This window comes from Bos grunniens, chromosome 9 (genome assembly GCF_055505025.1).
Source record: "Bos grunniens cultivar Pamir isolate PY7600 chromosome 9, Bosgru_T2T1.0, whole genome shotgun sequence".
Taxonomy (NCBI): Eukaryota; Metazoa; Chordata; class Mammalia; order Artiodactyla; family Bovidae; genus Bos; species Bos grunniens.
Genome location: NC_141173.1, coordinates 39,576,428 through 39,601,469, shown reverse-complemented (window position 1 = coordinate 39,601,469; position 25,042 = coordinate 39,576,428). Strand labels below are relative to the sequence as shown.

Below are 25,042 nucleotides of genomic sequence, written 5' to 3'. Positions count from 1 at the left end.
GGAAGAAAGGAAATGTGTCCCAAGTGCTTGGATGGCTGTAGCAGGCAGGAACCAGCAAGGATGGAAGGTCCACAAGCAAGTTTAGACTGCAAATTGCGCAACAGATTTAATGTCTGTTATGCACAACTGAGCAAACTCTCGTTCCCGGTTGTAAGACCACATGAAATAATAATGGCAATCATTCTCAGGAGGAAGGCAGTAGTGCAGGCAGGAACACTGCAGTGGTCTCCCCATCCCTAGCCTAGGAGCCCCCCTCCACTCCTCACCCCCGCCAAGGAGTCGCAAAGGATCCAGGCTGCAATTAGGCTTTCTGTGGGGAAGTGACTGGAAGTCAAGCACCCACCTCCTTGGTGTGGTATAACTAACATCCCATGGGGGTCACCCTTGGCAAAGCTACCAAACTGTAATCTTTGTTTTCAGAAATGCCAAGCTTTGATTCCAGACTCACTTTGATCATTTCTCCGCTGCCCTCCCTACCTGATCCCACAGCCTCCAGTCTGCTGCCAGCCGTTACCCTTTCTGGGCTCCATGTTCAGGACTATCCTGCACCCCACAGTGTGATGGAGCACCCCAAGGGGCAGTTAGATAGTACCCACACTTGCAGCATCCTGGAGAACAGGCAGTCCATTTTTAGATGATGAAAGCATGGATGGGAAGAGACACAATGTATTTGGACCAGCAGGGAGCAGCAGGGATGTGAGCCCTCATCTCGTATTCACAGTAAATCACACAGATGAGAGCAAAGGGAAACAGTGCTCAGTGGGCCCAAGGCCATGCTGGTGACTTCACATACACATGTGCGCTCAGTCACTAAGTCGTGTCTGACTCTTTTGAGACCTCATGGACTGCAGCCTGCCAGTCTCCACTGTCCATGGAATTCTCCAGGCAACAATACTGGAGTGGGTTACCATTTCCTTCTCCAGGGGATTTTCCTGACCCAGAGATCAAACCGCGTCTCCTGTATCTCCTACAGTGGCAGGCAGATTCTTTATCGCTGAGCCACCTGGGAAGCCCTTTCACATACCCGTATCTGAGTTCAAACCTTACAATAGTCCTATGAGCTGAGCTCAGAGGAGTTAAGCAACTTTGTCCAAGTCTCACAGCCAGTAATGGTGGAAGCTGGGATTCACGTCCAGGTCTAATTACAAACCTTGCTCTTCCTTGTAGACTGTACTGTCTGGACACCTCAGGATGAAGGACACTGATGGAGTACTGAACACAAGAGACAGTTACCTCTTGAGGGCTTTTGATTCTACTCAGAGTATAATCAAAAGAGAATGATATGATGGTACAAACATCAGTGAGTCATATGGACCCCAAGATTCAATTGGAATTTTGGAAATCAGTGAGTTAGGTTGTTACTAGAAATTTCTTGGTTCCCTGATGTGATCATAGTTTTGCAGTGTGTGAGGATTCTGGGTACGTAGCTTTTGTATAACTAAGCAGCTCCTTCATCCACAGCAGGCTAAAGCTAGAAGGGCAGAGCTCTCCCTGGGCTCGGAGCACTTGGCCTTGAGTGCTACGGGGCAGGCTGGGTAATGCGAATGGCAGCCAAGCCTTGGCTGCTGGGACCCACAGTGCCCCCTGGAGGAATGGAGGAGGGCTGCTGGCTGTACTCGCAGGGTCTCTGTACCTTCAGCAGTTTCTGGCCAGCTCCCCAATCAAAGCAGGGCCTGTACCACATGATGGAGTGGTGTGGGTGGCTGTGTTTGTGAAGTAGTGTAAAAAAGTTATGTCCTTCTGTGCTAAGGAAGCGCTTCAATATGCAGGATGTATGTTACTATGTAAAATGTTGCTTTGGGTAAATGACTGAATCCCACCTAAGTGACCAGAACTGGAGAACTGTCTATCGTCATGTCCCTCGCACAGTTAAGGCATCTAGTTTTCTAAGTTCTCTAAGACCTCACCAGGGAACGTTGATAAGGTCATTTCCAGGTAATTTCTATCACTGGCTTGCTATTTTTAAGATTAAAATTCAAGGAAGTTTCCAATCTGTGTCTTTTGAACAGATATCCATAGAATGGGTATCTGAAACTAGCTTGTTTATGTCCTGCTTGATGAGAAAGACAAAGTCTGCTTCTGCTGAAATTCCCTTCCATCAATATTTTATCGTGAAAAACTTCAAACACAAAGTTTAAATAATTTTACACTGAATGCCCAAACACCATCTAGCTTCTGATATTAACATTAAATGGTATTTGCTTTATTATACAGTTGTACATCTGTCCATATGTGAAACCTGGACCTACTTATTTTTTATGGTCCTTATTCTTCTACCGTGTAGCTTAGGGGGAAAAGCAGACTTCTCAGATGCCTCTGGGAGTGAACCCTACTTGAGTGCTTACTAGTTGAGAGCCTGGGCAAGCGTGTGATTTTTGAGAGCTTCAATTTCCAAGGTTATAAAATGCAGGTAACGATGCCTGGGACTGCTGTGAGGAGTAGATGCAGAAAAGTGGGGGAAACACTTGCAAGGACATGCAACCAACTTTTAGTTCACAGATTACACTCTTTTTCTTATCTAGGAAATAAAATTGAATTAGTCAGAAAGTAAGAATAATCCAGGCACAGAAGAACAAGAATAGCAGAACGTGGATAATCACTGGAGCTGGGTGATCATGGGTGTCCATTATGTGACACCGTCTACTTTCTGTAAATTTGAAGCTGTCCGTCATAAAACAATAAAAAACAAACTAGTTCCTGGGTTTTGTCAAGAATTAAAAAAAAAGAATCCTATATTTGAAAAAAATTAGTAAGAAATCTCTGAGGAAGTAATAAAGTAAGAAGCAATGACTGGGGTTTTCAGGGTAGGGTCAGGGAAGCCCCGTGCGCTCATTCTCACACTTACACTCATGGGGTGGGGGTGGGGAGGAGGAAGGATGGACTTGGCACTTTGTACACGCTCCCCAGGTGACTGGTTCACTACTGGGTGAGAACCTTTGTATCAGAAGAAACGTGTGAAACCACACTTTTCAGCATATTAACTGCAAGAATAAATACTTTGCATAATGCAAAGCTTGTGCCTCCAGCTAATTTACAAGCAGATGACAGCATGTGGAACCCCTGATTTAGCGGAGTAAAAACGGTTTGTAACCAAATCACCCCCCTCTGTAAGTCAGGGGTGGGTTAACGAAGGACCCAATTAGACTGCATTCTCTCACATCATTTATCAACTGTCTAAACTTGTAGAGCGAAGGGGTGCCTCAGTGGTTTTCAGACCTGAGAAATGTGGAGGAAAAAATAGCCCATGAACAATGTTTAACAGAGAAGTGAAAGGAAAAGCTTCACTTCTTTCCTTTAAGACAAAAGAGTCACCCTTCTGTTTCGGCCCCTTAATTCCTTCCCTTTCCTGCTGGGGCTCATTCTCTCTTGTTCTCCTTGGCTGGCTGCGGGCAGCCAGGAGGGGGCTGTGATGGGACCTCTGCGTGAGGCAGTGCAGGCTTCCAGCAGCCCTCCGTGGGGGCGGAAGCGGGCTCTGTGGGCGAGATGGCGGGGGAGCAGCTGTACTGGGCTGGCCAAGGCTAGAGACCCAGGGGAACCACACAGTGGCTGCCTCTCTGTGGTACTCCGCAATGAGGGTAGAGAAGAAGAGAACGCTAGTAGCAGAGGGAAATTACACCCACCCACACCGCCCCCCCCCCCCGCCCCAGCTCCCCACACTCCCTCAGAGGATCCAGCTGGACTTTTATACCCATATGTAACTAACTGAATCCTGTCCCTTCAAAATTCACATGTTGAAGTCCTAATCTCCAACATGTCTGTACTTGGAGATGAAGCTTATACAGAAGTTGTTGCTGTTCAGTTGCTCAGTTGTGTCCAACTCTTTGTGACTCCACGGACTGCAGCACGCCAGGCTTCCCTGTCCTTCAAATCTCCCAGAGTTTGCTCAAACTCATGTCCATTGAGTCGATGATGCCATGCAACCATCTCATGCTCTGTCTCCCCTTTCTCTTCCTGCCTTCAATCTTGCCCAGCATTAGGGTCTTTTCATTAAGGTTAAATGAGGTCATAAAGGTAAGGCCCTAGTCCAGTGGAACTGGTGTCCTTATAAGAGGAAGACACATGAAGGATGTGTGTGCATAGAGAAGAAGATGGCCATCTGCAGGCCTTGTGAAAAAGAAGAGAAGGCTCACCAGGGAAAAAACTCTCTGAGCACCTGTGATGAGAAAGACAAGGCTGGACAAGGAGGTGAATTTTCCAGTCTGAGGGACAAGGAGGAAGTGGCATTTAAGATGAGCCTTGCATAGATGCAAAACTATTATTACATTTAGAATGGATACACTACAAGGTTCCACTGTATAACACAAGGAACTATTCTCAGTCTCCTGGGATAAATCATAATGGAAAGGAATATTAAAAAAAGAATATACATATGTGTATAACTGAGTTACTCTGCTGTACAGCAGAGATGGCACAACATTCAGTTAATCAACTATACTTCAATTAAAAAAAAAAAAAGATGAGCTTTGCAGCAGATTGGATTTAGATTTAAGAGGTGGGCAGAGGGCACTCCAAGAAGAGAGTGAGTGCCTGAGACCCACTGAGGGCACAGAGATGGTTTGGTTTTGCTATGAGATGAAGAGATGTGGTAGAAAGGTGAGACAGGGAGATGGTAAAAGGCCATGAACGCCAGGCTAGTGTTAAAGTCTTTATCAGACGGTAAGGTGAGTCCTGAAAAGTTGTTAAACAAGAAAATGATCAAACTGATATGCAGGTTCACAAGGGGAAGTAAAGAGACCTGACAGAGAGTAAGCATGTATTAGCGCCAGGCATCGCGTTAGCATCATGCTTCTTATCTGCTTTCATCTTTAACTGCCATTTCAGAAATGAGAAAGTGGGGTTCTCAGAGGTGGAGTGACTTGCCCAAGACTCTACAGCTGGTCAGCAGTGGAGTGATTAGATTTAATCACAAGCCAAGGAGATTTTAAACCCCATCCTGCCATTTTAAACCCCAGGCCCAGCTTCCATGGCATCATCTACTTTCTTTCCAACCAGAATGGTTATTTAATGGAACAGGGGTGGAGTGCACATTGCTTTTAGGCTTGGGAAGCAGGCAGACTAACAGCAAAAAAATTCCAACACACACGGCACCTCTAGAAATACTGCCTTCTGACCAAAGAAGTATGTGAGAGGAATCTTCTCCTTCCATATTATACCAGGGTAAAAGGTCAGGTCACAGGTTTCCCTATTATGCTCTGCAGCATCAAAGTAATCAGTGGTGGTAACTGGGACATAAGCTGCAAAAGGGACTTTCTAGGTGGCGCTAGTGGTAAAGAACCCATCTGCCAATGCAGAAGACATAAAAGATGAGGGTTCAATCCCTGGGTAGGGAAGATCCCCTGGAGAAGGGCATGGCAACCCACTCCAGTATTCTTGCCTGGAGAATCCCACGGACAGAGGAGCCTGACCATAGGGTTGCAAAAGAGTTGGACATGACTGAAGCGGCTTCACACATGCACATAAGCTGCAAAAATGTGCAGGGAGAACAGTTGCTCTGGGTAAGTAGGCGCCTCAGCACTGGCTGTATATTTTTCAATGCAGTGTCAACAGCTACTCTCAAATACTTTCTGCCCCCCAAATCCTGAAAAAGTATTCAATATCTAGGAAAATACAATACTGTTTTCTCTGTTTACACTAATAAAAGACTCAGTAAGGAATGCCATGATCAATCGGCTTTTGGCCCAGTTGCTCTTCCAAAACCTCAGATACATTTACAAATGAGAGAGAGTAAAAATTAGGTTAGAAAGAAGAGTGAATGTTCCCAAAATATAAAAAATCAAATCACACCATGACATGTACCAGCAGGAACTACTCACATATTCTTAATGTGCTCTCCTTTAAGAGCAATTTTTTTTTTCAGTCTTTTAGAAATAATACTTGGAGAAGTAACTTGGGTGCTGTTTTGAAAATTATATACTGGCATTATTATCCTCCCTAGGATACTACTGTGTCTTAACAGTTTGTCAGAGGAAAGGCTAAACTTGGAAGTATCAATTCAACTCAGCACACCCACTGTGCCTACTATGTGTCAGCCATGTGACTTGGGCTGGGACAACACAGATCAGGATAAACAAACTGAATCACATCAAAGGCTGCTGAATCACCTTAAAAGACAAATGATGTCATAAAGACCTTGTTTTACTTTAGAGCCAAATTTTGAGAGCCATTCCTTTGCAAAACAGGCACAATATTCTTTACTTCTTTACTCAAGCCTCAGGACTCATGTTCTCTGGCCTCTCTGTGAATCCTTCCCACACTGTCTACCAACTTCCATCTTCAAGAAGACAATGGGTAGGACTGGGAATGTGTGTATATGTTTGTTGGGGGTCTCCTTCTCTCTTTTTGCTCTACAGATACATTCATTACACTTTACTCTGCGTCGTAATTGTTGGATATTCAGTTCAGTCGCTCAGTCGTGTCCGATTCTTTGCAACCCCATGGACTGCAGCATGCCAGGCTTCCCTGTCCATTACCAACTCCTGCAGCTTGCTTAAACTCATGTCCATCAAGTTGGTGATGCCAGATATTGGATATTGATCTCATCCATAACACAAAATGCTTCAGGACATGTGCTGTGTCTCTGTTTCCCCAGGGCAGGAACAACACTTGGCACTGACCTTTAAATGTTGACTGAGTGGATGAAATGACTGTTTCAACTGTGAGCTTTATCTTCAGACCCCAGAGCATGTGACAGTCAAAATATTCTCCATGGTGAGATTCAAAAATTTCAATGTATGCATGTATTTTAGGATAGTAAGTTTGGCCACCTGATGTGAAGAGCCGACTCATTGGAAAAGACCCTAATGCCGGGAAAGACTGAGGGCAGGAGGAGAAAGGGGTGACAGAGGATAAGATAGTTGGATGGCATCATCAACTCAATGGACATGAATTTGAACAAGCTCTGGGAGATAGTGAAGAACAGGGAAGCCTGGTGTGCTGCAGTCCATCGGCTTGCAAAGAGTCAGACAGGACTGAGCGACTGAACAACAACAAAGTTCAATGAGGTATACTTTTCATAGAGTAAATTTCTCCCTTAATTTTCACAACAAATGCAGCTGAGGAAGAGCAGATGGTCCTTGTACACTTGCCTGGGTCATGTCCTCAGGGGCTCTGACAGCAAGGCCTGGACACCAGGATTTCTAACAGCTTCTCAGGTGGTTCTGATAAAAACCCCAGGTCAAGAAACCCTTCCGTAGATGATGGTCTGCCATTGCAATCTACATTTCCTTTCTTTTTCTCATATCCAGGCCCATCCATCACTCTCAGTCTACTATTAATATTGAAGATGAAACGAAAACATTTCTACTCAGCACCATACTTGGAAGCAAAATCTAGGTACTCAGCTTCTTGGCTAGGGTCAACTATAATTTCTGGTTATTTAGCAGAAATGTAGCTACTAAATGACATTCTGAAATGAACATGAGCTATCCACTCAAACACATAGAAATACTTTCAAATCAGAGGGAATAAGAGGACTGTGATTTGGGAGTCAAAGTGAGCATCACTACAGGAGAGTAGTCGAATGAGAAGAAACAGCCCTTGCAACTTATTGTTCTGATTCTAAATGCAACCTTACACCTAAAGTGTTTTAAATGACAGATTTCAGGGGGTCTGTGAATAAGAAAAATGGACACCAGGCCAAAATCTAAAGAAGACAGCATGCAGGAGATCAGGGGAAATGCACTTATCTGGTTTTATGGGGCCATTCTTCAATTAGTGGACAAGGCCACAGGAAAACATATTATTTTCTCTATTCTTAACTGAGAATTTTGGAAGATGTGGAGGGCTGGCTTCTAATTAAGAACAGGGGACAATCATTTTCCTGGGGAAAAAAAGGGAAAATGTTAGTTTCTCAGTCGTGTCCAACTCTGTGAGACCCCGTGGACTACAGCCTGCTAGGCAACTCTGTCCATGGAATTCTCCAGGCAAGAAATACTGGAGTGGATAGCCATTCCCTTCTCCAGTGGATCTTCCTGACCCAGGGATCAAACCTGGATCTCCTGCGTTATGATTTAAATTTTTACAAATCAGGATTTCTATTTGGGGGAAGTCCATCACAACAAACTCCAGGAGCCTGTCACCATTCTTCTGACATTTCTGTTTCTGGGATGTATTACAGGCTAATACTTCAAGTAATGGGGTCAATGGCCAGAGACTTGACATTGAGTGGAAATGGAATCTGATTTTTACTGATGTTTCACCACAAATAATGCTCTCAGTGTCTTTGTAAATAATGCTCAAAATGGGACTGACATATTGGGGAAATATTTGATTAGTTCAAAAAGAAAATAAGCCATCATGAATTAACATAGGTATCTCACTATAAAAACAGATAAAAAATGTGTAATGCTTTTTTGGTCTGCTGAGGTTGTGAGGAGCCTACTAGGTAGCAAGTATTTTAAGAATCATTCATTGATTAGAATGGGTCTTTAAGAAAGGATGCATTGAAAAAAATCTCCCTGGCTTTGCAAAATTCCACTGAGGTATTCCTAAAAAAAAGGAAATCATGGAAACTGCTGTGGAGAAATTTGGAAGAATGCTTCACAGGCTAATTATCACAGGCTATCATTTACAAGGCAGAGTGTGCTGGTCTCACCAGCCGCCAGGACTGGTGGAAAACTGCTGAGCTTGTGGGTATGGCCAACCCAAGCATCCCCTGTAATTAGAGTTAGCTGGGGAAAAAGTGACACAAAGAGGACAGAAATATGTGGCCTCAGATTAGGGGGAGAAGAAAAAAGCTGCTGAAGTTTTTCTTAAGAGACTTAAAGGATCTAGCTAGGTATGACCTTGGGCCACCACACTGCCATGCTGCCCTATACTGGGAGCCACTAGCCATGCGGGATACTTGAAATATGGCTAAATTGAGATGTACTGTTTAAAGTGTAAAGTACACACTGACATGTCAAAGACTTGCTACAAGAATTCCAGTTATTTTGAACATTGATTACATGGTGATATGTTAATATTTCAGATATCTATTAGGTTAAAGTACACTATCAAAATTAATTCCACCTGTTTCTTACTTTCTTTCAACATGGCTACTGGAAAATTATAATTACACATGCTCCTTGTCTTCTATTTCTGTGTCTGAACAACACCGACTTGGACTTTCATTTCTTCACCTGTTAAACATTATTGGCGGTGGTAAGCTGGGTTATGGAGGGTTTGGATGGAAATAAACATGGCTGACAATAAGATGACACATGGGGTGAAGCATTACTTGACTGAAATTTTTAGCTTTAGGAAACCTGAGTCACAATCACAAAAGACCCAGGCTAATTTGGTTTGACCTGGACAGGACTCAACCTCTCTGTGCCTCAGGTTACTAATCTGGTAAAATGAGAGGGAAGAAATAAGCTCCTGCATGAGGAAGTAAGACCAGAGAAGGTCTTTACCTGCAATCATTCCCCTTCGCTCCCGACTCAGGAGTCATTCTGCTAGGAACAATTAGAATTAACCTAAGAGGTCTTTATCCTCAGCAGCACTACAACAACCGAGGCCCATCCTGAGAAGTGCTGCTGTTTGTCTGTCAGTTCTGCTTCAGTTCTTCTCATAGGAACAAGTGTGCAGGTTGTTTTGACTCCTTAACACAGTTAAATAAACACGAGAACAAGGAGTACATGATGGGTGAAACAGACAGACTTCATTGCCCTGCAAGGACTCAGAGAACATTTTGGAAAAAAAAAAAAATTCTACAGATGATATTCAGAGGGAAGTGTATGTGCTTTCCTTCAAAGCTACAAATGAAACATCTATGATTGTGCTATTAACCTGCTAGTTAAGAAATCCCATTTTTGTTCAGGGTGTCTGTGTTTATGTCTGAGGAGTTGCTGGCTTGCTGTGTGTATACACGTGGAGAACTGATCCCCAGAAACTGAACAGCCCGATCTCCCCTGTCCTGGTCCAGGGAAGCCAGCCAGCGGTCCTGCCTATTAGGGGGCACCTGTCCCTTCCCCAATCCCCACCCCATATCTGTTCTAGCTCTCTGAAACCATCTGTGTGAAAGTGCAGTTCAATAATGAACTGTGTTGATTCAGTAAAAAAGAAAATCCTATAAAATGAAGGTTTTATAATGTATCAATTAAAGAAAACTTCCCTGAAGACTGATTTTCCCTCTTCAAAAATCAAACACTCCCCCCAATCAAAAAAGCATCCCATCTCAAGAACAGTAATACCCACTTTAAAAAGGGTGTTAAAAACAGACAAACCATGAATTCCATTTCTAAGCAAAGCCAAGCTGAGTCAAGACAGTTTCAGCCAGCAGCCGTGCTGGTGGGGAAAACTGACGACTTGGCTGAAAAAGTATCAGAATATATAAATTAGTTGCCAATATTAAAAAGTTGGAATGGTTAACACACAGATGGAGATCTCTGGTGGTACTGAGCCACATCTGTCAGAAACCCAGTGGCACCTGGCCCTTTTAGGGTGGCATGCGTTTCTCCTGCACCTCCCTCACTGACCTTCCCTGTTCACGGACCCACCAGTCAGGCAGGCATTCATCTAAGGCAAGAACTGCAGGGTGGGAGACACAGCCAGGGTTGGGGGTTGGAGGGAACACGAATGAGTGGGAAACTCTGACAAATCTGCTTGATCTTGGCTCCACTGCAGGAGCTGGGTGACCCTGAGCAAGTCACTTTGCTTGCTAGTCTGAGCTGTTGTGAGGGGAAAAAAGTGAAAGGAGTTCTATAGGTAAGGAGTCTGTGTGGTCCTGGTGTGCAGTAAATGCTCTGCTCAAGTTACTCCCTATTCTGAAGGTGAGAAAGGAAAATGTTTAGCATAATCTATTATCACAGCAAAATCGAGCTGACTACCAAGGAAGTGGCTTAAAAGTCATCGCTGAAAAATATGAAGGCCCAGATCATTCACTATAAATAACTGAGGAAGTGAAAGCAAAGGATAAAAATTATCAGACACTATCCCAGTGTGATAATTGATGCAAGCTAGGATTATTCATTGATACTCAAATCTCTGGATGAAAGGTAGGTGGGGGACAGGATGCTGACAAAGGACCCAGGTACCAGCCCACAGATGCCTTACTGACTCTAAGTGCTTCTGGACGTTGGTGAGGTCTGGTTACCACCTGATCTATGAGATCAGACTGAGCACTGTGGATGATGGACAGGATGACATCATCTGCCTCCTGATGTGATGTAACATCAAGGATGGAATACCGCCTATGAAGAATTCTTGCCAAAAGAGGTTTCACCTGCCTCTAATATCAAGCCTCTAGACCTAACAATTTTCAGGAAGTGAGGAGCAAGTTAAATAACCCTGTGAAGAAACAGACAAGCTCAGAAGGCAGGAGGTTCTATACCACAGGCAGCCGAGGACAATTGGGAAAGTTTGAATATGGACTGAGTATTAGATAATATTATGGAATTATTGTTTTATTTCTTATTAGCTAATAGCATTGTGGCTATATAGAAGAAAGTCCTTATATTTAGGAGATACATGGTGAACTATTTAGAGGCAAAGGGTCAAGATGTTTGCAACTTTCAAATGGTTTTGCAAAATTTATATAACGTATACTACATATAATATATATCATATATTACATATAATTATATATATTACATATGTTACATACAATTATATATATTACATGTGTTACATATAATTATATATATTACATGTGTTACATACAATTATATATATTACATATATTGGGATACAAAAGGTAAATATGGCAAATGTAGACTAACATGTGAATCTAAATAAAGGATATACAGGTATTTATCATTCTCCCAAGCCAGTAGGTTTGAAAATTTTCAAAATAAAAAATTGAGATAGAATCTGGAAGAGAGAGAAGGAGGGGAAAGCCAGGAAAAAAGAAAAAAAAAGATCAGATACTATCACTTCCTCCTCTTTACATAACCCCTTCAACGTTTATATTCAAGTCAGCTTCACTGTGTGCCTTTTCATTCGACATGGCTTTATTTTTACCACGTTAATCAACTTTCATGTGTGCTCATTCAAACTGATGTAGCCACTGTCTTGGCTTCTTTGTTGGTCGACATCAAAACCAAACTTTAAACAAAGCTCCAACAGGCTGTAGAAGTGCAGCAGGTAGATAGGAAGCCTAAGCTATCATATCAAAAACTCCTAACACTGAAACCTAATTGCCCCTGTGGATGGTCTGTAAGCCAGTAAGACTAGATCAAAGGCTTTGGGTGGAGCATCCTCTTTGGTCTCTTCCTAAGAGAATACACACATACTCTCTCTCCACCTGCGCTGGGCATAGACAGAGGAATGTTAGGCACAGGGTGCTGCTTGGCTGGGCCACTGAGGTCCCAGAGAAGCCGCTTCCCTGCAGAATGCTGCAGTGGAGGTCTGGCGCTATAGCAGCAATGGCACAGTCCAAGGAACAGCTACTCTGAGTTCAATTTCACTGCAGTGCACACTCCCAAAGAAGTGGGAATGAATTCTGTGATGCCTCTAACGTGGAGAGGGACATAGAGACCTTGGATTGAGAGAGAGTGGGTATGAGCCCCACTCTGCTGTATAGCAGCCACTCAACCTCAGAGCAGTGCTACTCAGCAGGGCTGCAGTGTATGCTGCATTGGAGACAATTCTTCACTGGGCAGGCTGTCCCAGACACGGCAGGACACGTACCACCCCTGCCTCTCCACATGCCAGTAGTTAATTTCTCTTTGAGAGCAGGACAACAAACAGGTCTGCACTCCCAAACGCCCCTGCCTGAGACTAAGGCTATAGTCTCTGAGCAAAAGATTTTATCTGGCACCTGCTCCACCACCTAAGAAGTGGTTTGGGAGAAGCAAATGCGTGGCAGCTTCTTATGAACCTAAGTGGGTTATACAAATGGTATCATCACGTGCATTCAACATGTGGGCAGCCTGCCAATTAGGGGCAGGGCTTGGGGGGTGGCTGGGTCCCATCACCTGGATCCTAGGTGAGATGTATGACACAATGTCCGCTCTCCAGTCATGTTCTAGAATACTTGTCAGCTACTTATTCTGAAAATGTTTTCCCTCCATAAGTGGGACATTCTGGTATACAAGTGTTGCTGGAGGTAACAACCACACAACAGTGTGAATTTTAGAGTGGATTCTAAGTACATGAGCTACTGGGGCAGACAAGCAGGAGGGCAGCCTCAATGCAGCTTCAGTGAGGCTGGTTTAGGACGGCGCCAAAACTGACCTGGAGACAGAAGAACACTTCTCTTAGACAGCAAGGGATAACTGATCGTGGGAATTCAAAGATCAAGAGTACAAGGTTGATGCAGCTGCTCAACCTTGGTGCACCTGCTCTCATGCACACCAGAGCAGGGCCAGCATGCACAGGGCTGGCTTTCAACAGGTCATACCACTCTGTTCCAAAGCTTCCAACGATGCTTACAAAAGGGCATCTGAGAGGCTGGGCAGGGCTGCTGCATGCAAATCTGTACGCCCTGATAAAGGGAAGAATGGAGCTGCGGTTCACATAGGTTAGTGTGTGGGAGCCACCTGAAGAGCTAGGCAGGAAGACAATGCCCCACCCTCCCCATCCCCCCTCCCAACACACACACACACACACACACACACACACACACACACACACAGAGGTATTCACCTGAGGCAGGGCTGAAAAAAGGCAAGAATCTCAAAGAACAAAAGTAAAACCAGATAACTCACTCCAGATCATTAGCCAAAGAACACTGAAATGGCTCACAAGAATTACCCGTGGGTTGGAAAAGGGGTACTGGAAACAAGTAGTTGTAAGTGTGTAGTTCTGCTACTAGACACATACAGTAAAATATTTCCCCCCAATGTGTCATTTTTATAGTCTCCCGTGATTCTGCTTACTATTACTTTTGGGGCATTCCTCCAAATTCTGTTTGTCTTAAAAACAGCAGACTGATAATGTAACGCCCCTAAATCTCTGGACTTGGCCATCTAAATGAGATCTTTCATCCTTTTCTTCTCCAGCTTCCCAGAATGCATTTTCATAGCATTCTTGCAAGAGGAAAGATTATCAGGAAAAGAAAAATGAAGGGGAGTAAAGTCGAAGGAAAGTACCAAATACCAAAGCTTTGGGTAAGAAAATATTTAGGCAACAAGCACACAACCACACCCTTTCTGGGAAGATATTACTGGCCTTGAAGTTGGGTTAGTGGATCCCAAAATACACCTCACAAAAAGCACAGTTACCCTCCCAAAATAGTCCTTATAATTAAAGTCTTTTCAAGTGGATTGTCCTATATCACAACTTGACATATGTTGCTTTAATCTCCCTGCTTCGGCAAATGTAGCCATATCGGGCTACACAAGCTCACAACGACTCCCAGTTAAACCAGATTGTACTGTCACTAGGAAATTGATGCAAATAAACAGCCCTGAGTACCAAAATACCCAATCTCAATCATCTGTAATGAGATCTCTCTCCTCCCTAAGCACATTCTCATCACACCAGAATCACACCCTTGATTCAAAAGGATGGGCTAACCCAGATTGAAATACTGCCTCATCTCAGAGGTCATCTGAAGACAAACACATCTGAAGAAGCCAGGCTGAAATTTAAAACATGAGCCAATCTCTTTTGTGTGAATGCCGGAACCAAGTTGTGTGAGTCTCGTTTTCAGCTTTAGCTGACAGTCCTCAGTATATGTCTTCAGACACCCATCTGTCTGAATTCATTTAGATCATTTCTGGCTTGGAGTCTGTGGTGATGTAGCCTCTTAGGAGCACTTTCAGATTTGTGATTTTTTGAACAAACTTCTTTATGTTTTCTAGTTATATATTTACATTTAATTAAATGTCAAAACATTAAAAAATTTAAACCTTCAAAATAATGAGTACCTTAGACATTGATTTTTAAAAAAATATTATTATTTCCATATTGGTTTCACAGCCTCAGAACTACTAACATCTTGGGCAGGATTGTGTGTGTGTGTGTGTGTGTATGGAGGGGGCGTGTCCTGTGCATTTTAGGGTCTTTAGCAGTATCTCTGGCTTCCATCCATTAGACGCCAATAGTACATACCCACCCTCCACCATTGTGGCAACAAAAAATGTCTTCACACATTGCTAAATGTCCTCTGCAAGGACAAAAACAACCCTGGTTGAGAACTACTGCTCTCTATTTATCTATTTATACATCTTCCCCTGGCATTGCCAGGGGAAAAAAAAAGTCTGGATTTTTCAAGGCACCTATAAGTTTAATTTTCAGAATTTCTAACTTGCTATGACTCCTGGTGAAGAAGTGGGACCTGAAATACAGTACTGCCCAGAAAGACTTATAAACAGCACTGCTGCTATCTCAAACCAGGGGCAGGACCTGGCTTCATTTCAGTCAAGACACTGATGAGGCTGGCTTTGCTGCCACCTGATCTCTTGGATGGACCACTAGCCTCCCTACTTTTAGGAGCTCCATTCTTAGAAGACTACTGGTAAGAAATCCAGTTACCAAGCCCTTAGTAAGGAAGGGGATAAGGCTTGCTGTGTATTAACACCATCTACAGAAGTGGGGACTCACTGTATCCCTTCTGGGGTCCAGATCCCCTCAGAGGCTGCGTTTTTAGCCCCAGACCACTCGTAGGGAGCAAATCAGGAGAGGCACCGGGCAGGGTGAGAAAGGAAAATCACATCAGGAGATGAAGAGTCAAAGAACAAAGACAGTTTAAACTCAGCCCAGAGAAGAAGAATGAGGAAGGAGAGCATCTTCAAATATCCAGTGGGTGGTGTGTGGGAAAGTAAGTGAGCTTGTCTCCATCTGCTTAGAGAGTGACTCAGGGGCCTCGATGATTTAATAAATACTCAGCACAGGCCTTCTGCAGGCCAGGTACTGTCCAGACACTGAAAAGAAGAAGGAAGAAGACCAAGTCCTGTTCCCTCGAGCACATACTGTAGATCAATAGAGGGTCTAGATAGCTTTTCTTCCCTCCCTCCTCCTCTCCTTCCCTTTTTCTTTCTTTGTAATAATTTGAGCTAATGTCCAGGTATTTGTCTAGTTGCTCGTTCTTTTCCCCATTAAAAAAATTAAGGTTTAATTAACTATAGCAAAATTCACCCTTTTTGTTGTATAGCCATGTGAGTTTTCACAAAAGCCTACAGTTGTATAAATACCAGTACAGTCAAAGCTAGCACAATTTTCTCACCCCTTTAAATTTCCCTGTGCCCTGAATTGCTTTTTAATTGGAGAAAGCTCCTCTGTGCAATAGTAAATCCCACCTCTGAAAGAAGGTGAAATACCCTCTGTCAAGAATTCTGGAGAAGAGTTTTATTTTTTTGTTAACGGAAGACTGGACCAGACAACTCCTGAGGCCATGTCCATCTCTTTGAGGCCCTGAAACTGGAGGGTTGTCGTCTCTGGACACCAAATCTTAACCCTGAGCTCATCTCAGTGACATTCTTGATTCTTCCCAACTTCCGGTAAAGGGTCCCACCCGAAAGCCAAATTCTTTGAGTTAAAGCTCAAATATTTCTGCCCTTCATGATGATGTTTGGCAGAAACCAACAAAATTCTGTAATTATCCTTCAATTAATAGATAAATAGATGAAATGTGAATAAATATGGACTTTAGTTAAAAAAAATTCTGTCCAGTAACTGAATCTCTGTGAAGCCTGAATAATAAGCATAGACAAAAAAAATCCAAAGAAAGGTTTGGAAATGAGAGCCTCAACATGGTAACTGAGACCTAAACCAAGGGCACCATCGCCTTCTGACCTGTTCTTTCTCTTCTCATCATTTTGATTCAAAATAACATTAGCTCTCAAACTGAACAAAGCTAAAACAATGTGACCACACCTGGCTGCAAAGGTGGCAGCAAGGGGAGTTAAATTAACTAAGCTGGTTTAAGAACAGGTTGACAGGGTGAGAGAAGAAGGCAAATGTCTTGAGGCTTCCCCCTGCTTGCTATGCGGTGGACGCTGGAGAAGGGACTGTGGTGACCAGCTGTGATGTCCCTAGTGATAGCAGACAGGGGGTGACTAGCCCCTCTTCAACGTCTCTTCTTCTGGAAGACACGCACACCTTTTGCTGGCTTGACCTCAATGGCAAATGTCCAGTTTCCAAACAAGGGTGTTCTGTTATCCAGAATAACTGCTTTTCACAGACATAGATAATAGACTTGTGGTTGCCAAGCGGGAGGGAGGGATCGGGAGATTGGATTAGTAGATTCGAATTATTATGTATAGGATAGATAAACAACAAGGTCCTATTGTATAGCATAAGGAACTAAATTCAATATCCTGTGATAAACCATAATGGAAAAGAGTATGAAAAGAATGTGTGTATATATAAACATGGATATACATATACATGAATGTGTGTATATATACACATGAAAATATATATGAACGTATATATACATGAAAAAATATATGAATGTATATATATGTGAATATGTATATGAATCGCTTTGCTGTATGGCAGAAATTAACACAACACTGTAAATTAATTACATTTCAATAAAATAAGTTAAAAAAAAACTGCTTTATTGAGCATCCCTGCACTACTTAGTTTGCTTTATTCTCACAACAATCCTAGGAGGTAGGTAATATTATATGCCTTATTTTACAGATGAGGAGACTGAGGCTCAGGGAGGTTATATAACAAATGTTAAGTGTAGAACTTGGGTTTTGACCCATGTCTGCTGTCCTTTTGACTACTGCTAGCAAGGTCTTCTGGGTGACTGCTGAATTTAATGTTCCTGGTCTCAGACCACTGCTCTGCTGGTCCCAGGCTGGGATGAGGCATGCTGGATTCTTAATTCCCTTTCACGTCCCATTCCCCAAGCAGCTAACTGCTTGTTTCTCTTTCATTTCAACAAATAGACTGGAAGGATCTCTCTGCTCTGGAAACCTAGAAACATTTTTTTTCCCCACTTCTTTTGGTTTGCAAGTTAATTACTCACATATTCCATGGGTGGCTTAGAACATAAGCTAAATGGTCCAGGGTATTCTTCATCCCACATCTGGAAGGTTTCCTAAAATCTAGACTTATTATATCTTAGAAAACCCCATACTTTTTAATAACACCAGCAATGACAAGAAAAAATGTCGTACTGTCAGAAAATACCAATTGAGTGTTACATTTAATTATAAAATCCATTTTGTCAAGTGCAGAGCAGATTTAAACGATGCAGAGACAAAGCCCTGGCTTCCCTTTATGAGCACCACATACTTCACAAGGTATCAGAGATAAAGGCAGTGACACTTACCAAAATTTCCCCCAACGATCACAAACTTTATATATACCACATGTCTTCTAATACAGCTGCTGGACTGGTCCTGAAAAATACCACAACGAAATGAAAAATGCATCATTAGGCAGAAGTAATTAAGCATATATTGTGTTTCCCTTCTGGAAACCATGTCTTCCCTATTCTGGGCACCCATCCATGGACCAAACTCTCGTTGCCATGCCTCACAGTGCACACAGTAGGACGACATTCAGTCAACATCGTTTGAACCAATTGATGAATCATAGTGCCACCTTGCCTGTAGCACACAGGATCAGCTAATATTATTTCGTCTCTAACTGGCAGTCCTTGAGGTTCTAAATATGTGGACGGGACACTGAAACGTTGTATATTTAGCTGGTAAATTACTGAAGTTACACAACAAAATGTTCCCCTCTTTTATTTCTCCTTAAAAAGTGAATGCTGGGTCAGTGGAGCTGACCATCTTCCTGTTCAGTCATCATGCCTATCCATGGGGCACTGGTGTGATGTGAGCACAGTTCCTGCCTTGCTGGAGCTCGGAGCCCAGCAGCTTTCCCCAGCTGGTCCAGAGGAGCCGAGAACCTCTGAAGGTGTCAGGGTCGGTAATTCCCTGGGTACAGGCACTTTGGTGACCTGTGTAGGTGAGGACAGTTAGTAAGAGTTGCTCTGCCCTCCCACAGGTCTCACAGATGTGAAGCTGTGGTTTCAGAGTGGGCGGGTCAAGCAGATGGAGCAGGAAAACTCCATCTCCCTCACAGAGTGTTGTCTGCATGTGATTCTGGAGATGGCAGTCCCTCTGGGTACCACCCAGGTGGGTTTACTCAACACCTGGCTGCATATTCCAATCTGGGCCCCCCTGAGTCTGTGATCAGGAGGAACGCTGGTCCTTCAGTCTTAACAGCCTTTTCCCCCAAATTACAGCACTTCAGGACTCCTGTGTGTCTTTTGTCAATAAACCTACCCCCCCAGCCCACACAAGAAAACAAAATAGTTCTTCCTTTTCAATGTAGACAGCATAATGATTTTCTCCACTGAACATCATGTATAAGGGCACTGTGACCATTTGCACTGGCAGAAATTCACCACTGACAGACAGCATCTTCCACGCCCCAACGTCATGTCAAGTGACTCATAGGATGAGTGGGGGTGTACCCTCCCTCCCCAGTAACTAAGACAACAATCAGACAGCAACTCAAAGAACGATGGCTAGACTTGGCATACTCTTTTATACTTAAGGATATGTAAATCCACTTCATTTGAACTCGTTCCCTTTGAGTCACATTAGGTATATGGCATTAAATAAAAATAGCTGAATGAGAATCAAGAAAGTAGCATGACTTTAATTTTTTGTTTCAAAAATGGCAATGTATACAACCTCAAGAATAAACAAATAATAATGTGTTTGTTGGTGCTCCCACACCACAACTAGTACTGCAAGTGCTTTTTGTTTTTACTGCTGTATCATAGACCTCCTGTGGCTCCTGCTTTAAAGGTAATATGCTTGTTATGCACTGGATACAAGTATCTCTGATACAGTTTTTATTTGCATGGGGCCATTCCCTCTTCCTTCTTCCTAACAGATCCCCCATGTTTCTCCAGCCACAGTCCTTGTGGGCAGGTGACAGCACTACCAGCTGGGGTGGGGTGGGGACCTGCATGGTCTAAGGCTTTGCAGTGTGCCCAGCAGCAATGTCAGCATCACCTGGGAGCTTCTGAGAAATGTCAGCTCTGAAGTCTTGCCTCTAACCTACTGAACCGGAAGCCGTTTTACAAGATCCCAAGTGACCTGTGAGCATGCTACAGTTTGAGATTCACTGATCTAAGGGAAACTCATTCCTGTTGCCAGTGACTGGTTCAAGACTGGGCATGTGATCCTACCCAGGCCAACAACAGATGCAGAATGTTTTCCTGGGAGCTTCTCATTCTTCTGGGACAAAGTCCCTCCTGAATGCTGTGTGGGATGTGATGTCTGGGACTTCTGCAGCTATCTTGCTCCAACAAGATAAAGTTGGCCCACAGAGGATGCAAAGACAGAAGAAACTCAGGAAAGTAGAGTTGGGGGTGTTTGCATTCAGTCAACCCTAAAGTCTGCAGAGCTACTGGACTTTCAATAAATTTCATATTGCACTGCTGCTAAGTCACTTCAGTCGTGTCCGACTCTGCGCGACCCCAGAGACGGCAGCCCACCAGGCTTCCCCGTCCCTGGGATTCTCCAGGCAAGAACACTGGAGTGGGTTGCCATTTCCTTCTCCAATGCATGAAAGTGAAAAGTGAAAGTGAAGTCGCTCAGTCGTTCCGGACTCTTAGCAACCCTATGGACTGCAGCCTACCAGGCTCCTCTGTCCATGGATTTTCCAGGCAAGAGTATTGGAGTGGGGTGCCATTGCCTTCCTCCTTAAATTGGATAGTCAATTATCTGCAGCTGGAAAGCATCCTGACTGATCATTCCCCAGGAAGTATTATAAAAAGAATAGAATGCCGAGGCACCATGCTGAGCCACACAGTGAAGGGCCCCAGACAAGTCAGTGCATCGAGAGACACGAGGAACTGTTCAGAGGCCTCTCTTGTTCAGGGACTGACCCAGTAGTATTTCTGGTTCTGTCAACCATTATTCGCTCTGCACATTTCCAAAAGCTTTCCCAATCAGCCAGTCTGAATGACCAACCAGAGGAAGTGCTGAATGCTTTCCAAATTCTTTTAACCAGAGTGGTCAACAGTTGCCTTCTGCAGAAGTCACATGGATGTCATTTCCTGCGAAGACAATGGGAAACTAATTGCTCAGCCCCAGACTCTCATAGAGCAAACAACCTGTGATATGTAATTACTGAAGGGTAAATAAGGAAAAGCTTGAGGCTCTCAGAATCTGCTCTGGATGCAGGCCAATAACTTGGAGAGAGAGAGAGAGAATGAATGAATGAATGGGAGAGAGACAGCTGCTCTGGGAAAAGATTTAAAGGGCTAGCAACTTAGGCAGCTGCCCACACTACTTTTACATATCATTGGTACTTATTAGAGACCTTTCTGAGGAAAGCAAATAGATCAGTTATTATATAAACCCAGGGTTTTCCTGGTGGATCAGTTGGTAAAGAGACTGCCTGCAATGCGGGAGACCCAGGTTTCATCCCTGGGTCAGGAAGATTCCTCAGAGAAGGGAATGGCAACCCACTCCACTATTCTTGCCTGGAGAATTCCATGGACAGGGGAGCCTGGTGGGCTACAGTCCATGGGGTCACAAAGAGTCGGACACAACTGAGTGACTAACACTTCACATTATATAATATAAACCTATACATGGCTCTGGTGTCATTTTGCTTCATATATGGGAACGATGTAGTCAAGGAGAACTGAGTGTCTAAACAGACATTTTCTCTTTAGTGTCATAGCTTCGCAGCCACACCAGGATATTTTGGGGGACAAGTTTGTTGTTTTGGCATGACACAGAATGTGTTTTCTATCATGGAGTGAACATTCGTTGGCTTTCCACAGAAGGTTCCGTCATCCCAGGTTTCTCTTTCCCTCTAAACCTTTGTCCTTTCTCTTCTCTAGTACCTCATACACTTCCACAGCTCCAACTAACACCCTTTGTTCTTAGTTTCAAACTACATCTCTCAGTCTGTCACTCCTGTTCCAGTCCCACCACTGCCCTCTATACAGGAAGTACCTTGAAAGCAGAGGCTCTGTATTGGTCACTGATATATGTCCATGCTCAGGGCAACGTCTGGCACTAAGTAGTGCACTTGTTGAGTGAAAGGCCTCACTCAGATCCGTAAGGCGCCCCACAGATGTTCTTGCCATCACCTCCTACCTGGTCTTTCTGCCTCTGGTCTCTCCTTTTCTGAATCTCTTGACAGAAAGGAAAGTTTTGCATTATAGATCACGCACTGATCATGGCAGTCCTAGAATGTCTCAGTTGGGAACGATTTACCAGTCTAGTTCTACACTTTTCAGGTGATAAACTACTCCCAGTGAGGTCAGGAGACTTGCTTAAGGATTTATGAGTGGGTGGCAGAGACAGAAATATAACTCAGGTTGCTGACCCACGGCTCTTGCTAGTCTGTCACTGGGTCAAAACCTTCTGTACAGAAAACAAAAACAAACAAACACAATGAAACACACAAACAAAAAACCAAAAACCTTCCACGGTCTCTCAGCAGAACGGAGTAAGGGCTAGACATACAGGAGGTTCTCAGTATTTGCAGACTGATGGACTAGGTAAGTGAATGGGTGCTTGGCACAGGCCAATGCGAACCCTCTTAAGTGAAAGGTAACCCAGTACAATGAGCAAGGAAGGGCTCTGAACCTTTGGCCCCTGCAGTGCCTCTAAGCCACCCCCTAGGAACCTCAGGGTAGTAACATGGTTAGAAAGACCAAAGACTTACACAGACTCACACTCTTCAGCTTTGTACTCCAAGTCAACCACCATCATTCCAGACCCAACTCGGCCTTATCGCCCATTTCTTTTTTCTCCATCATGCCCAGCCTTACCAAAGCATTTGCTGTTCCCAGCACCTGTCCCTCCTCTAGGCCTTCACCTGCCCTGTTCTTCCCTCCATGCACCCTTACCTCCACCTGCAAGAATGGTGACTCAACCTGCCCCTCCAGCCCAACTGAAACATAAATCTCTCCCTGAAGTTCTTGTCCAATCCACTGGAATTCATCTCACTGTTTACACCTCTACCAGAAGTGAGCCAGATCCTTGAGCCAGGAACTTACTCTATATCTATCTCTGAACCACTGACACCTTGCCTGGCCCACTGCCTCACACAGAGGAGGCACTTCTAGTCATTTTGTTGCTTTCACAGGGCTTGATCCTTTTTTAGTTCACCTCTGTGACCACATTAGCGAGTTCTGGAATGGGGCTCCCAAGTCTTCCTCTAGCTGGTGAGGGATGATGATAAAGCCAGCATGCTTGTAGGGCCCACCCGTTAAGGAGCAGCTGTTTGAGTCTCTGCTGTCTTATTTTCAAAAGCAAAGGAAAAGGGAACAGGGGCTAGAGAGGGTGACTTCCCCTCCCCTCCACAGCTCTCCTGTGGCTACAGCTGTCCTGTGCAGCATGAGGTGCAAGCTGGGCATTTGACAGTGTTCCCTGCAAGTCCAAAGTCAACTGTCTGCAAAACTAAGGAGCTCCAAATGGCAGGATGATGCATTAAACGAGCAAGTGAGCAAACAAAGCCCAATCACAAGGGAGGAGAATGGGAAGCAAAAAACAGAGTTCACTAGGAAACGGGGCCTGCTTCGTGGGGGAGGGAGAGGGGTGCTCCGAGCAGGCGACACTGGCCCATCTGCTCTCCCTGACTGCAGGGGCCCTGGTCCTTCTGGCATTACCACCACAAGTTGGGAAGACTCAAACGAGGCTGTGGTGGCTGTTTGCTTTATTATTTGCTGGAGCGGGAGTAAAGGGTGGAAGAAAAGAGTGAAGGGTAGACAAAGAGATGAGCGTGGAGGGCCCTCAGCCAGCACAAAGGGGTTACCGACCCAAGGATGAGAGGGCAGGAAGGTCAGACTAGAAGGGGCCGCTGCTTCTCTCTCACTAGCTGTTGCCAGGATGAGGGGCACTCAGGCTCTTGGAGCAGCAGAGCACCCCCAAACCAGCAAATGAGCTTATCCTTGCCTCCCAGGAGGCAGCTCTCAGGTACATATTTTAGGCTCCTGGGCACAAGTGGTTGAGCTGTCATGCAAAGGAGTGGTCCGAGGGCCTGGATGGGGCTCTAGGGCTCCCTGTAACCTCTATCAACCCCAGCAGTAAGAGTAGTAGTGATATAATTCCTTCTCTTCCTTCACATAATAATTTATTATACATCATTAATTTGTAATATATTATTAATAATTATTTATGATAATGATGATTGTTATATTTAAAGCTCTATATTGAAGTTTTATTTGGGAAAGAAATAAATGAAGTGAATGCCGCTGCATTAATTAGTTGACTGTCAGGAGGAATAAGATTCTGCTTCCATAAGACAAAAGAGAATGAAGTATATATAAAAATTATGTCTTCATTTTCTTTTGGGCAATGAGTTTCTATCAGGTGATCACATTCCTTAGGTATCAGGTAAAAATAAAACAGAAACTCTGTTTTGTAGTATACTCAGTGAATGAAGCTCTTTCTAGTGATTTGCAATCCTGAGTCTGAACAAAAACACTGCTTTGCTATGATGCAGCTGGGCAAGTACCCAAGCCCTCTTCCAACCTGATAACCACTCTCAAGACCCTCTAAAACAGACATTCTGCAGTGGCTCCTGGGAAAGCCCTGGATATGCACACAGTATCACCATGTTACCAAGATCAAGGTTAATAATGATGTCTGCAGAGTCCCTGAAATGTAGGCTGGCTAGAATATTAAAATCCCAGAATCCTGGGGCTGAATGGAATGTTAAAGAATATCTAGTCTGGTCAGATCAGATCAGATCAGATCAGTCGCTCAGTCGTGTCTGACTCTTTGCGACCCCATGAATCGCAGCACGCCAGGCCTCCCTGTCCATCACCAACTCCCGGAGTTCACTGAGACTCACGTCCATCGAGTCGGTGATGCCATCCAGCCATCTCATCCTCTGTTGTCCCCTTCTCCTCTTGCCCCCAATCCCTCCCAGCATCAGAGTCTTTTCCAATGAGTCAACTCTTCACATGAGGTGGCCAAAGTACTGGAGTTTCAGCTTTAGCATCATTCCTTCCAAAGTCTGGTAGTCTTTAAGCTATTTTTTTTTTTTTTTTTTTAGTATAGAACCTTGTGCAATCACATGCAGATGTGCATACACGTGCATTTTCAACACGTATGCTATACTCCAACATAATAGATAAAAGTAAAACAGAACAGCTCTGGTTCAAGGAGGAAAGGACGCAAAACACCACCACCTGGGCCATCCTCCTGTCCCACTCAGCACTTCC

At 44.0% G+C, this 25,042-nt stretch overlaps 1 protein-coding gene across 10 annotated transcripts in view; it reads right to left on the bottom strand.

Annotated features, from left to right (window-relative positions):
• Nucleotides 1-25,042, bottom strand: part of FYN (FYN proto-oncogene, Src family tyrosine kinase) — a 211,610-nt gene that overhangs the window by 94,710 nt on the left and 91,858 nt on the right. For all 10 annotated transcript variants that reach the window (XM_086317252.1, XM_086317251.1, XM_086317257.1 and 7 more), the window contains one exon: nt 18,155-18,224. The gene's annotated coding sequence lies outside the window, so the exon portion shown is untranslated. The remainder of the gene's footprint in view (nt 1-18,154; nt 18,225-25,042) is intronic.